Source organism: Dendrobates tinctorius, unplaced genomic scaffold, assembly GCF_039654945.1.
Source record: "Dendrobates tinctorius isolate UK_male_01 unplaced genomic scaffold, ASM3965494v1 ptg000024l, whole genome shotgun sequence".
Lineage (NCBI taxonomy): Eukaryota > Metazoa > Chordata > Amphibia > Anura > Dendrobatidae > Dendrobates > Dendrobates tinctorius.
This window is the reverse complement of record NW_027361692.1, coordinates 10,725,781-10,738,879: the sequence shown is the minus strand read 5'-3', so window position 1 is coordinate 10,738,879 and position 13,099 is coordinate 10,725,781. Positions and strand designations below refer to the sequence as shown.

The window sequence follows — 13,099 nt, the reverse complement described above, 5'->3', positions numbered from 1 at the left end:
CCTAGCTGGTGTCTTCCCCAACAGTGAGTACACTCCCCTGATGATTTCTCCTAACAGAGAAAGAAACGCATCTGGAGGGATTTTTTCTGGGGAAAAAGCCTTACTTGGGTACTGCCCTTGTTAATTTCAGGGGGCATAGCAAGGTAGATTGACGTATGCTTCTGCCCATATGGGCGTGATCCTGGTGCCAGCCTGCATATGAATTGGGTGAGATCCACACAATTTCTTTCTTTTGCATTCACCTTTATTGCACTAGGGCACTTTGTGTTATTCAGTCCTATTTAGAATTTCATATGCAAGAAAATATATGTAACAGTGGGTAGGGCACTTTGTGTTATTCAGTCCTATTTAGAATTTCATATTCAAGAAAATATATGTAACAGTGGGTAGTCAATCTTCAGAAATATGCATCAAAATAGAATAAATATAAGGTGGAACCAAATCCTACCAAGGAATAAATAGATGCACTGTATACACACCTAAAATTTCATGTGCACAAATTTATATATAGCAGTAAATAATCAATCTTCAGAAATATGCTTCAAAATAAAATAGATAACAGGTGGAGCAAAATCCTACCAAGAGATTGATAGATGCACAAAGAATCTAAATTACGGTGTGACACAAATCTTTGCTGAAGATAATCAAAGCAAATGTTTGCTGAAGGGAAGGTTGTGCATTAGCCTCAGGAATGTGACCACTGATTCAAAAAAGAAAATGCATAGATTCAAAATATATGCATAGATTCCCTCGGAGGAAGCTGTTCGCGAAACGTGCGTCAGGTGTGCTTCTTTTGCTTCCACACCGGTCTACGTATTTATTTCCCTTTATTTTCCAATGAGTTATTTTAAATTCTGTTTTACTTCTTCAACGTAGTCCAGCACAGGATTGTGTTTACTCTTTTCTACTCCTATGCCTCACTGTGGCAAGATTTTCTATATTTAATGGATTTATTTTGAATCTATATATTTTCTTTTTTGAATCAGTGGTCACATTCCTGAGGCTAATGCACAACTTTTCCTTCAGTAAACATTTGCTTTGATTATATTCAGCAAAGATTTGTGTCACACAGTTATTCAGATTCTTTGTGTATCTATCTATCTCTTGGAAGGATTTTGTTCCACCTTGTATCTATTCTATTTTGATGCATACTTCTGAAGATTATTATTATTATTATTTATTATTATCGCGCTATTTATTCCACGGTGCTTTACATGTGAGGAGGGGTATACATAATAAAAAACAAGTACTGTAATCTTAAACAATAAAAGTTGAGACTGGTACAGAAGAAGAAAGGATCCTGCCCGTGAGGGCTCACAATCTACATGGGATGGGTGAGGATACAGGAGCCGAGGGTAGAGCTGGTCGTGCAGTGGTTTGGTTGATCGGTGGTTACTACAGGTTGTAGGCTTGTCAGAAGAGGTAGGTCTTCTGGTTCTTTTTGAAGGTTTCCATGGTAGGTGAGAGTCTGATATATTGGGGTAGAGAGTTCCAGACTAGGGGGATGCGCGGGAGAAATCTTGTATGCTATTGTGGGAAAAGATAAGAGGGGACTAGAGAAGGAGATCTTGTGAGGATCGGAGGTTGCACGCAGATTGATTATTTACTGCTATATAAATTTGTGCATATGAAATTCTAGGTGTATATACAGTGCATCTATTTATTCCTTGGTAGGATTTTGTTTCACCTTGCATTTATTCTATCTTGATGCATATTTCTGAAGATTGTCTACCCACTGTATAACAGTGGGTACGGAAAGTATTCAGACCCCTTTAACTTCTTCACTTTTTGTTTCATTGCAGCCATTTGGTAAATTCAAAAAAGTTTATTTTTTTCTCATTAATGTACACTCTGCTCCCCATCTTGACTGAAAAAAACAGAAATGTATAAATGTTTGCAAGTGGACAACAGAGGCTGGACAGACAGCAGGGGGTTGGACCAGATAGCCCAGGAGGTCCCTTCCAACTCTATGATTCTATGATTAAGTGTATTGAAAAATAAAAACTGAAATATCACATGGTCTTAAGTATTCAGACCCTTTGCTCAGTATTGAGTAGAAGCACCCTTTTGAGTTAGTACAGCCATGAGTCTTCTTGGGAATGATGCAACAAGTTTTTCACACCTGGATTTGAGGATCCTCTGCCATTCTTCCTTGCAGATCCTCTCCAGTTCCGTCAGATTGGATGGTGAATATTGGTGGACAGCCATTTTCAGGTCTCTCCAGAGATGCTCAATTGGGTTTAGGTCAGGGCTCTGGCTGGGCCAGTCAAGAATGGCCACAGAGTTGTTCTGATTCCACTCCTTTGTTATTTTAGCTGTGTGCTTAGGGTCATTGTCTCCACTCCTTTGTTATTTTAGCTGTGTTCTTAGGGTCATTGTCTTGTTGGAAGGTGAACCTTCGGCCAAGTCTGAGGTCCAGAGCACTCTGGAAGAGGTTTTCATCCTGGATATCTTTATTCTTGGCTGCATTCATGTTTCCTTCAATTGCAACCAGTCGTCCCGTCCCTGCAGCTGAAAAACACCCCCATAGCATGATGCTGCTACCACCATGTTTTACTGTTGGGATTGTATTGGGCATGTGATGAGCAGTGCCTGGTTTTCTCCACACATACCACTTAGAATTATCAGCATAAAGTTCTATCTTCATCTCATCAGACCAGAGAATCTTATTTCTCATAGTCGAGTCCTTCATGTGTTTTTTAGCAAACACTATGCAGGCTTTCATATGGCTTGCACTGAGGAGAGGCTTCCGTTGGGCCACTCTGCCATAAAGGCCCGACTGGTGGAGGGCTGCAGTGATAGTTGACTTTGTTGGAGCTCAGCCACAGTGATCTTGGGGTTCTTCTCTTCCTCTCTCACCAAGGCTCTTCTCTCACGATTGCTCAGTTTGGCTGGACGGCCAGGTCTAGGAAGACTTCTGGTGGTCCCAAACTTCTTCCATTTAAGGATTATGGAGGCCACTGTGCCCTTAGGTACCTTGAGTACTGCAGAAATTCTTTTGTAACCTTGGCCAGATGTGTGCCTTGCCACAATTTTGTCTCTGAACTCCTTGGCCAGTTCCTTTGAACTCATGATTCTCATTTGGTCTGACATGGACTGTGAGCTGTGAGGTCGTATATAGACAGGTGTGTGGCTTTAAAAATCAAGTCCTATCAGTTTAATTAAACACATCTGGACTCCAATGAAGGAGTAGAACCATCTTAAAGGGAATCTGTCACCTCATTTTGGCGGTTTATGTAAATGATTTTGTTTTACGTCATTTCCTCCACCCCTCTTTGGCCGCTGTCCGCAATATTTCTTGGAATTTCCGCAGTTGTCCTCCATATTACATGCGTGTGCATTGCAATCTTGACTCACGCACACGCAGTATGCTTTGCCCAACTGCGTGCAAGACTGAAAAGCATTAGTGCGCATGCGCCGGTGAACTATGAAGTATTTCGCTGTGTTCCGGTACATAGTTCACTAATGCTTTTCGGCTTTGCCTGCAGTTGGGCAAAGCATACTGCGCGTGAGCGAGTCAAGATTGCAATGTGCACACGCGTAATATGGAGGACAACTATGGAAATTCCCAGAAATATTGTGGACGGCGGCCAAAGAGGGGTGGAGGAAAGGACCCAAAACACCGCCCATCGGACCGGACCGAAATCATTTACATAGACTGCCAAAATGAGGTGACAGATTCCCTTTAAGGAGGATCACAAGGAAAGGGACACCATGTGACTTAAATATGAGTGTCTGAGCAAAGGGTCTGAATACTTATGACCATGTGATATTTCAGTTTTTCTTTTTTAATAAAGTTACAAAAAATTCTACATTTCTGTTTTTTTCCAGTCAAGATGGGGTGCAGAGTGTACATTGATAAGAAAAAATGAACTTTTTTGAATTTACCAAATGGCTGCAATGAAATAAAGAGTGAAAAATTTAAAGGGGTCTGAATACTTTCCGTGACCGCAGTATAACAGGGGGTAGGCAATCTTAAGGAATATGCATCAAAATATAATAAATACAAGGTGAAACAAAATCCTACCAAGGAATAAATAGATGCACTGTATGCACACCTTGAATTTCATATGCACAAATTTATTTATTTCCATACCCACTGTATATAGTTTCTTGCATATTAAATTCTACCTGTGTATATAGTTATTATTACTTATTGACTACTGTTGGCTGTGTTTGGAGGCTTTATGTGTGACTTTGCCTATTTTTGATACTCAACTTTTTACACTTTTTAATATGTTTAGAAATTTGTTTAATAAAGATTTGTAATTTACATATGGCTTATACTCCTGTGTTTCTACAGGTTTTGAGATAATCCACATGTCATCATACAATTTGGTCTTCTTAACCAGTTAGCACTCAGAACAAACAATTTTTCCCCAATGTCAGAATATTTAATATATGAACTTCATGTATTTAAAAAACTGCACGGTTCATCATTTTGCCAGAAAACTCCTCTAAGAATCAATAATAAAAATATGTCACTGTTTTCTGGAAATTCTGCAAGCTAAGTTTAAAAGTTGGAACCATTTTAATAATCTATTCTCAGGAGATGGTATAATCACATCCAGATGAAAAGCAAATATATATTTATTTAAGACGGTTATCAGAATTAGGTCAGTGAGTTTCAGCCTGCGTATGATTATATAAGTTTCAATTCAAACATCTTAAAAGCTTGCTATGTTATTGCCCTAAGCAAATTCTAGTAGAAAGCAGCTACGGATGAGGACAGGCTTTAAGTGGCCTCCTTTTAATCTGCCTTAAAACTCTGAGATATTTGGCTGCACAGCAGAATGCTGGTCACGACTAGAGGGATAAGGAAAAGGTAAGAAAATGCCTTTCAATTGATATGATGTTATCACTGTTTAATCCAATCTGACATGTCTTTCTCAAAGGCTTAAGAATTCACATCCAGGGTTGTCGCCAAGAATATTCTTTGCTTAGGTCACATTACTTTTTCTGTTACAATGAAATAAGGTACAACTTAATATAATTGTATCTCTGTGGTCCATTAGTCAGGGTTGGCAGATTTCTAATCAGAAAAATATCAGTAAAACTGGGTTTATTTTTTTTAAATAGAAAACTGTTTAGTCTTCAAAAAAGACATTATACCTAATTATAAATTGTGCACCGTGACCTTCCAAACTCATTGGGAGGAAGTGAAAATGATTTTCAGGGGAAGAATCTCAGTATAGACATTGACTTGTTCGGGCCAAAAACTGTCGTTTTACCCTTAGCCTTAAGAAATAGTTAAAGGGAACCTCTCACTATGAAAATGCAGCCCAATCTACAGGCAGCATGTTAGATCAGGGGTAACTGAGCAGAATGATATACTGTATGGATTTGTGAAAAAAGACTCAGTATATTTCTGTGTTTACATGATTTAAATTGAATCTGTTGAAAAAATCGACCCTCGCAAGCCGTCTTTAGGGCATATAGGCCATAGAAAGTTGAACAAAATGATACCTTTTAATGGTATTACTATTAAATTAATAGACATTAAAAACATAAATTAATATATATATATATATATATATATATACTGTATATATATGTATATATATGCTGCTCAAAAAAATAAAGGGAACACATAAACAACAGAATATAACTCCAAGTAAATCAAACTTCTGTGAAATCAGACTGTCCACTTAGGAAGCAACACTGATTGACAATCAATTTCACATGCTGTTGTGCAAATGGAATAGACAACAGATGGAAATTATTGGCAATTATAAAGACACCCTCAATAAAGGAATGGTTCTGCAGGTGGGGACCACAGACCACATCTCAGTACCAATGCTTTCTGGCTGATGTTTTGGTCACTTTTGAATGTTGGTTGTGCTTTCACACTCGTGGTAGCATGAAACGGACTCTACAACCCACACAAGTGGCTCAGGTAGTGCAGCTCATCCTGGATGGCACATCAATGCGAGCTGTGGTAAGAAGGTTTGCTGTATCTGTCAACGTAGTGTCCAGAGGCTGGAGGCGCTACCAGGAGACAGGCCAGTACACCAGGAGACGTGGAGGGGGCTGTACGAGGGCAACAACCCAGCAGCAGGACTGCTACCTCCGCCTTTGTGCAAGAAGGAACAGGAGGAGCACTGCCAGAGCCCTGCAAAATGACCTCCAGCAGGCCACAAATGTGCATGTGTCTGCACAAATGGTTAGAAACCGACGCCATGAGGATGATCTGAGGGCCTGATGTCCACAGATGCTCACAGCCCAACACCGTGCAGGACGCTTGGCATTTGCCACAGAACAACAGGATTGGCAAATTCGCCACTGGCACCCTGTGCTCTTCACAGATGAAAGCAGGTTCACACTGAGCACATGTGACAGATGTGACAGAGTCTGGAAACGCCGTGGAGAGCAATCTGCTGCCTGCAACAACCTTAAGCATGACCAGTTTGGCAGTGGGTCAGTAATGGTGTGGGGTGGCATTTCTTTGGAGGGCCGCACAGCCCTCCATGTGCTTGCCAGAGGTAGCCTGACTGCCATTAGGTACCGAGATGAGATCCTCAGAACCCTTGTGAGACCATATGCTGGTGCGGTTGGCCCTGGGTTCCTCCTAAAGCAGAGCAATGCCAGACCTCATGTGGCTGGAGTATGTCAGCAGTTCCTGCATGATAAAGGCATTGAAGCTATGGACTGGCCCGCCCGTTCCCCAGACCGGAATCCGATTGAGCACATCTGGGACATCATGTCTCGCTCCATCCACCAACGTCACTTTGCACCACAGACTGTCCAGGAGTTGGCGGATGCTTTAGTCCAGGTCTGGGAGGAGATCCCTCAGGAGACCATCCGCCGCCTCATCAGAAGCACGCCCAGGCGTTGTACAGTAGGGAGGTCATACAGGTACGTGGAGGCCACACACAATACTGAGCATCTTTTTCTTGTCATGAGGCATATCCAATGAAGTTGGATCAGCCCGTAATTTGATTTTCCACTTTGATTTTGAGTATCATTCCAATTCCAGACCTCTATGGGATATTAATTTTGATTTACATTGATAATTGTTATGTTTTATTGTTCTGAACACATTCCAGTATGCAATGAATAAAAATTTGCAACTGGAAAATTCATTCAGAGATATCTAGGATGTGGTATTTTAGTATTCCCTTTATTTTTTTGAGCAGTGTATATATATATATATTATATTCATGTTTTATATTTTAAAAATTGCAAACATGAAAATGGGCTGATGCAAAAGTTTTGGCATCCATGGAGAATTATGTGCTCAGATAACTTTTACCAAGGTTTCAGACCTTAATTAGCTTGTTAGGGTTATGGCTTGTTCACTATAATCTCTCAGTCTTCTCTAACCTTGTGCCAAAAAATTGCAGTCATGGGTTCTTCTAAACCAGGGGTGGGGTTTTTTTTTCTCCAAGGGCCATTTGAATATTTATACCATCACCACTAATTCCGTCCTCAAAGTACATCCTGATGCTGGCACTAGTGACAGGGCATAATCTCTCCTTGCATGTGCTTCATCGTTCAGTAGTGAACGCTGCGTGTGCGTACTCACAGACCAAGAAGAAATAAATGGGCCAGCAGCCATCAAAACACAGCTGCTGGCCTAAGTACTGTGGTCCCTAGGAATCTGCCGGGGGACGGATAAAAGGTCACCGAGGGCCGTAAACGGCCCACGGGCCTTATGTTCCCCACCCCTGTTCTCAGTAGCTGTCTAGCACTCTGAAAATAAAAATTTTGGAGGCCCACAAAGTATGAGAAGGCCATGATAAAATAGCAAAGCATTTTCAAGTTGCCCTTTCCTCCGTCCTGTGTATAAATAGAACACTGCTCCATTATGCAGCACCTCAGTCCTCACATAATGTAATCTCTCCATGAGCCTAAATCTTAGGCCGTGATCACACTTGCGAGAAACTCGCACGAGTCTCGCACCTCAATATCCGGCACTGCCACCGTCCCTCGGGACCGGAGTGTGAGGCTGCATGTATTTCTGTGCAGCTGCACACTCCGGTCCCGAGTGCCTGCGGCAATGCCGGACATTGAGGTGCGAGACTCGTGAGAGTTTCTCGCAAGTGTGATCCCGGCCTAATAAGGACATACATGTTGCCCCCCCCCTACATTATGTAGGAATGGCCCACATCCTGGGCTCCTTCATGGTATTGTTTGTCCCCCATCCTGGGCCCCTTCCTTGTATATATGCCTATTATCATGGTCTCCTTCCTGGTATATATGTCCCCCATCATGGTATGTGTGCCCCCCATCCTGGATTCCTTCCTGGTATACGTATATGTCCCCATTCAGAAGCTGTTCTCTAACACATTAAAAAACCCATTCTACTCGCCTTCCTCCATTGCCATGTCTTGCGGCATCCTTGTTGTAGCAGGCACAGTGGCCAGCAGTTGACGTCGGCTTGCTTGCTATGGGCGATGTATGATGTCACTGCCATGCACTGCCTGCTGAATGTCAGCTGCCGACCTCTGTTTGTCCAGCAGTGTGCATTGTGGTGCAGGGACCTGGCAGGTCTCTGTGCAGCAATACATTTCAGCTGAATGTGCATCCTCAGACTAACATCCAGCTGAAGTAGCCACTGGAGTCGTTGGGCCACCCTCTCCCAAGGGTCAGGTTATGGTTGCACCCACTGCGACCACAATTGTTGCTTCCCTGCTGAAGTGCATGGGCTCTGTAGTGCTGGGGCAATGGCATGACGCCCACATAGAGGGCTCTACGTGCCCCCTCTGGTTCTCCGTCACTCATCAGGATGATTGTAATGATGATTATAGTGCTCCACAGAATTATTACTAAAGGGCTCTATAAACATAAGTTATTGTGGCGTTTATCAAAATATTTTGGGAAAAGTAGAGCAATTGTTCAATGATAAATCTGCCATTCAAAGAGCATCTATTAACAGGTTTTTGCTATGATTCCAGTGATATTTCACTTAATTTATTGTGTGTATCTGTTGTGATAGAATTAGTTTTCTCTGCAGCAGATGTAGCAGAGCTAGTAATGCTGTGCCCTGCATAACCCCATCTACACCGCTGTTTGGCAGCTTTGTGTGTACATTGAACGAAAACTGCTAATGAGTGGTAGGGATGTGGTTGGACTAGGAAGTAGGAGACAGCTTGTCCTTTCGGGCTCGCACTCATCTGCATTTAGAACATCGCTCAGATGTTGATCCAGAAAGTAGGACGAGTATCATGCAAGTACAATACAATTTTTCTCACCTAGCATCCATATGACATTTGTATGCAATGCGTCTCTTTTTCTCTGCAACTATTATTCTACAATCATTTACAGGACCATTTACAGTGTTCTTTTCTACAGAATGGTAATGTATCTGTAAAAATCAGACAGCAAATGGATGGTCCGTGTACCGTCTGTTTTTTTTCTCGTATCCGTTGACTTACATTGTTGAGTCTCATCCGATATACGCGGCAAATCGCAGCATGCTGCAATATTTTTCTCATCCAGATTCCAAGAAAAAAATCGCAGATGAGCACTAAATCAGTCAATAACATTAATCAGACTGCAAAACAATTTTTTATTAGATTGCACTCATCCGATTTATACCCAGATGAGTATGAGCACTTTATTGATAATCTCATGCTGATAAAACACTAATGTTATTGAAACAAAAACACACAGCCTAGTAAGTGACACATCACTGGAATCAGGTATCTGCCCCTACATCATGGTTCTCTCAGATTACATAGCAAAAGCCTGTTGACTGAATTCTTTTAATTTTCATTATCTGTGAAAATACCATTCAGACATTATCAACTTGTCTATTTGGGAAAAAGCTAAGGGATTAACAATATTAGTGTCATGGCAGCTTGGAGAGGTTAGATCACAACTGTCTTTTTGCAACACATTGAAAAGGTATTTATACGTCTATTTCTCATGTAATGTCTTTAAAGAGAATGTGTCACTATGTCAAAAGTGGGCAGTTTTTGTTCTTATTTCATTTCCACATCTTTTCCAGCACATGACAGCTGATGTGATCAATCACTTACAGTGGCATTTCACACATGCTGGCCGGAAGCGCATCAAATGTTCCACCCATCGGTGCCCCTATCATGTGATCACAGGGCGCCGATTGGTTGTCATGATAGCCGGTTGTCATTGCCGACAATTATAGGAGATTTTGATTTCTGCTATATATAGCAGGGCTGAAGCCCTGCCATGTGTAGCACATGTGATCGGATGATCGCAGCTTCAAGTCTCCTAAGGTGACTATTGAAGCCGGTAAAAAATTTTTTTATATATATATAATAAAACACAAGTTGAAATCACCCCCTTTTTATACCATTGAAAACAAAACAATAACATTTTTTTTTTAAATTACACATATTTGGTATTGCTGTATTCAGAAATGTCCATTCTTTCAAAATATAAAGTAAATTTATCCAATTGGTAAGCAGCGTAACAATAAAAAAATCCAAACATCAGAATTATGTTTTTTAGGTTGCCAACATTGCAATAATATGCGATATAGGGTGATCAAAACATCGTATCTACCCCAACATTATATCAATAAAAATGTCAGCTCATGGCGCAAAAAATAAGCCCTCACTCAGCCTCAGATCCTGAAAATAGAGATGCTGTAAGTCTTGAAAAATGGCAACATTTTTTTTATTCTTACAAATTTTGGATTCTTTTTGCACCACCTAAATAAATAGAACCTGCACATGTTTGGTACTTGCATACTTGTACTGGAGAATAATAATGGCAGGTCAATTTTAGCATTTAGCGAACATGGTAAATAAAAAAAACAATTGTGGAATTGCACTGTTTTTTGCAATTTCACCACACTTGGAATTTTTTTTGTGTTTTCCAGTACGCTACATGTTAAAGCGAACATGTCAGCAGTTTTGGCCGCTATAAGATACGACCACTACCTCCTGCGCAGGCGTACCTCTCTGCCCTGTTGAGGGCAAAGCAAAGTACTGCAGTGTGCAGGTGCCGGGAAATGTCAGAGAGGCCCAGCGCCTGCGCACTGCAGAAATTTGCTCGGCCCTCAACAGGGCAGATAAGTACGTCTGCGTCTGCGCAGGAGCGCGATGCAGGGGAGCGATAAAGCAAGTAGAAGGGCGGCATCGCAAGAAGATGGGAGGCACTAGACCAAGACCTGCAACACCCATCGGACTGGACCACCCCGCAGGTGAGTATAATAAAACTTATTTTTCTTATCTTTCAAGTCGGATCAGGGTTTATCTACAGCATTATAGAATGCTGTAAAAAAGCCCTGAAAGACACTGGCCGTATCTTATATCGGCCAAACCTGGTGACAGGTTCCCTTTAAAATCAATGGAGTCATTAAAAAGTACAACTTGGCCCGCCCAATACAAGCCCTCATACGGCCAGATTGATAGAAAAATAAAAAAGTTATGGCTCTGGGAAGAAGGTGATCAAAAAGCGAAAACGCAATAATTGAAAATCGCAAGATCGTGAAGGGTTTTAGTCCACCATACTGTTCCACAGATATGGGCCTTTTCATGTAATGCTAATTTTTATGTTGTTTTTTTATCATTGGGTTATACTCATCGGATTGCCCATATCACTCGAACTGTTTTCAAAGAAAAAATTAACTATATCCGACAGGATATTATCTCCCAATCACCTCATACCATGCACTGTCCTCCCTCCCCCACTGCATCTAGCTCACTCTCTGATTTTGATCCAGTCACGGAAGAAGTAAGCAGGCTCCTTGCATCTTCTCGCCCAACCACTTACACCAGTGACCCATTTCCGTCACATCTCCTTCAGTCCCTTTCCTCTGCTGTCACCACTCACCTAACTAAAATATTTAACCTCTCTCTCTCTCTTCTGGTATCTTTCCCTCCTCATTTAAGCATGCCATCATACATCCACTACTTAAAAAACCATCCCTTGACCAAAACTGTGCCGCTAACTATATGTTAGAAACGGCGGAACGCACTAAATAAAGAAATAATAAAGTGCATTCGCCACTCGGGGTCCACCTTGCAGAAGGTGTTAACACTGCTGCTAATTAATGGCAGACGCACTATATGGCAGTATAACACGCACGGGTTCAACGTCACCCGATGTGATGTGCGCAGAGCGGACTCTGTTAGCTCACAGAGGCGCTGTAACATAAACATAAACGCAGAGCCTGTTAGACTCACAGGTCTCAGCGAAATTGCACGCACGGTATCCGGTCACAGGACACGGGCCCAAGACTGGGGTCGGTGTCCGTCTAGACCTACCGTGCGGCGTCACTACTGCGGACGCCGGTTAGTGCTGCTGAATGCAGCGCGGCGGCAGACACAGCCGCTATGCGATAGTGCCGAGACGTGACACCACCGGACGCTAGTGTAGAGGTGTGGTGTTATGATTGAGTCACCGTAGGAGGCAAAAACAGAAATGCTAGCTAAGTCCAGAAAACCAGAGAGGTTGGCAGCTATCGGATTGCAGACCCCTGATCCTATCCACAACAACTAACAGTAGCCGTGGGGGGTTCCTACGATGCCCTAGACCCCTCGATCACAGCCGGAGAATTAAATAGGCCTAAAGAAAGAAAGGGGAAATCTAAACTGCCCCAGAGCAGACCCCAAAGCAATAGGCAGCCCCCAACATATAATGACGGTGAAGCAAGATGAAAACACTAACACAGACAGAAAGATAGACTGAGCAAAGACGGGGCCCAAGCTAACTAGCTAGGAAAGGACAGGAAGGCTGCTGTCTGCAATCCGTGAAAAACCCTATGAAAATAAGAGCCAACAGACTGACAGAGAAAAAGGCCCTGAAGACGCTAGGCTTCAAAAAAGCTATGTCAGTACTCAGGAATATTCTGAAGACAGAGCAGCAGGCAAAAGGAGATTCAGCTCACCCCAGCAGGGAATGGCAGAATCCAGAAAAGCAAGGAAAACAAAAACAAAACACAAATGCTAACAGGCAAAGCAGAAAACTTAGCTTTAGAGGAGCAGGAATCAGACTGGTGTCCTAGAAGTCCACAGAGAAATCACCCGCAGGGCAGAAGGGTGTCGGCAGCCTTATATCCAGTCCGTGACTCCACTCAGCCAGTCATCCTCATTAGGCTCAGGTGCCTGATAATCAGGCTCATTACCTTCCTTTACCAGAATAGGGAGTTCACCAGACCTCAGTGACG

The 13,099-nt window shown here is 42.2% G+C and overlaps 1 protein-coding gene across 16 annotated transcripts in view; it reads left to right on the top strand.

Annotated features, from left to right (window-relative positions):
- RIMS1 (regulating synaptic membrane exocytosis 1) overlaps positions 1-13,099 on the top strand; it is a 548,264-nt gene that overhangs the window by 386,998 nt on the left and 148,167 nt on the right. Inside the window, exon 1 of one of the 16 annotated variants that reach the window (XM_073569355.1) lies at positions 4,723-4,825. The exons of the other annotated variants lie outside the window; for them this stretch is intronic. The gene's annotated coding sequence lies outside the window, so the exon portion shown is untranslated. Of the gene's footprint in view, positions 1-4,722; positions 4,826-13,099 lie in introns of those variants that run through there. 16 annotated transcript variants of the gene reach the window in all.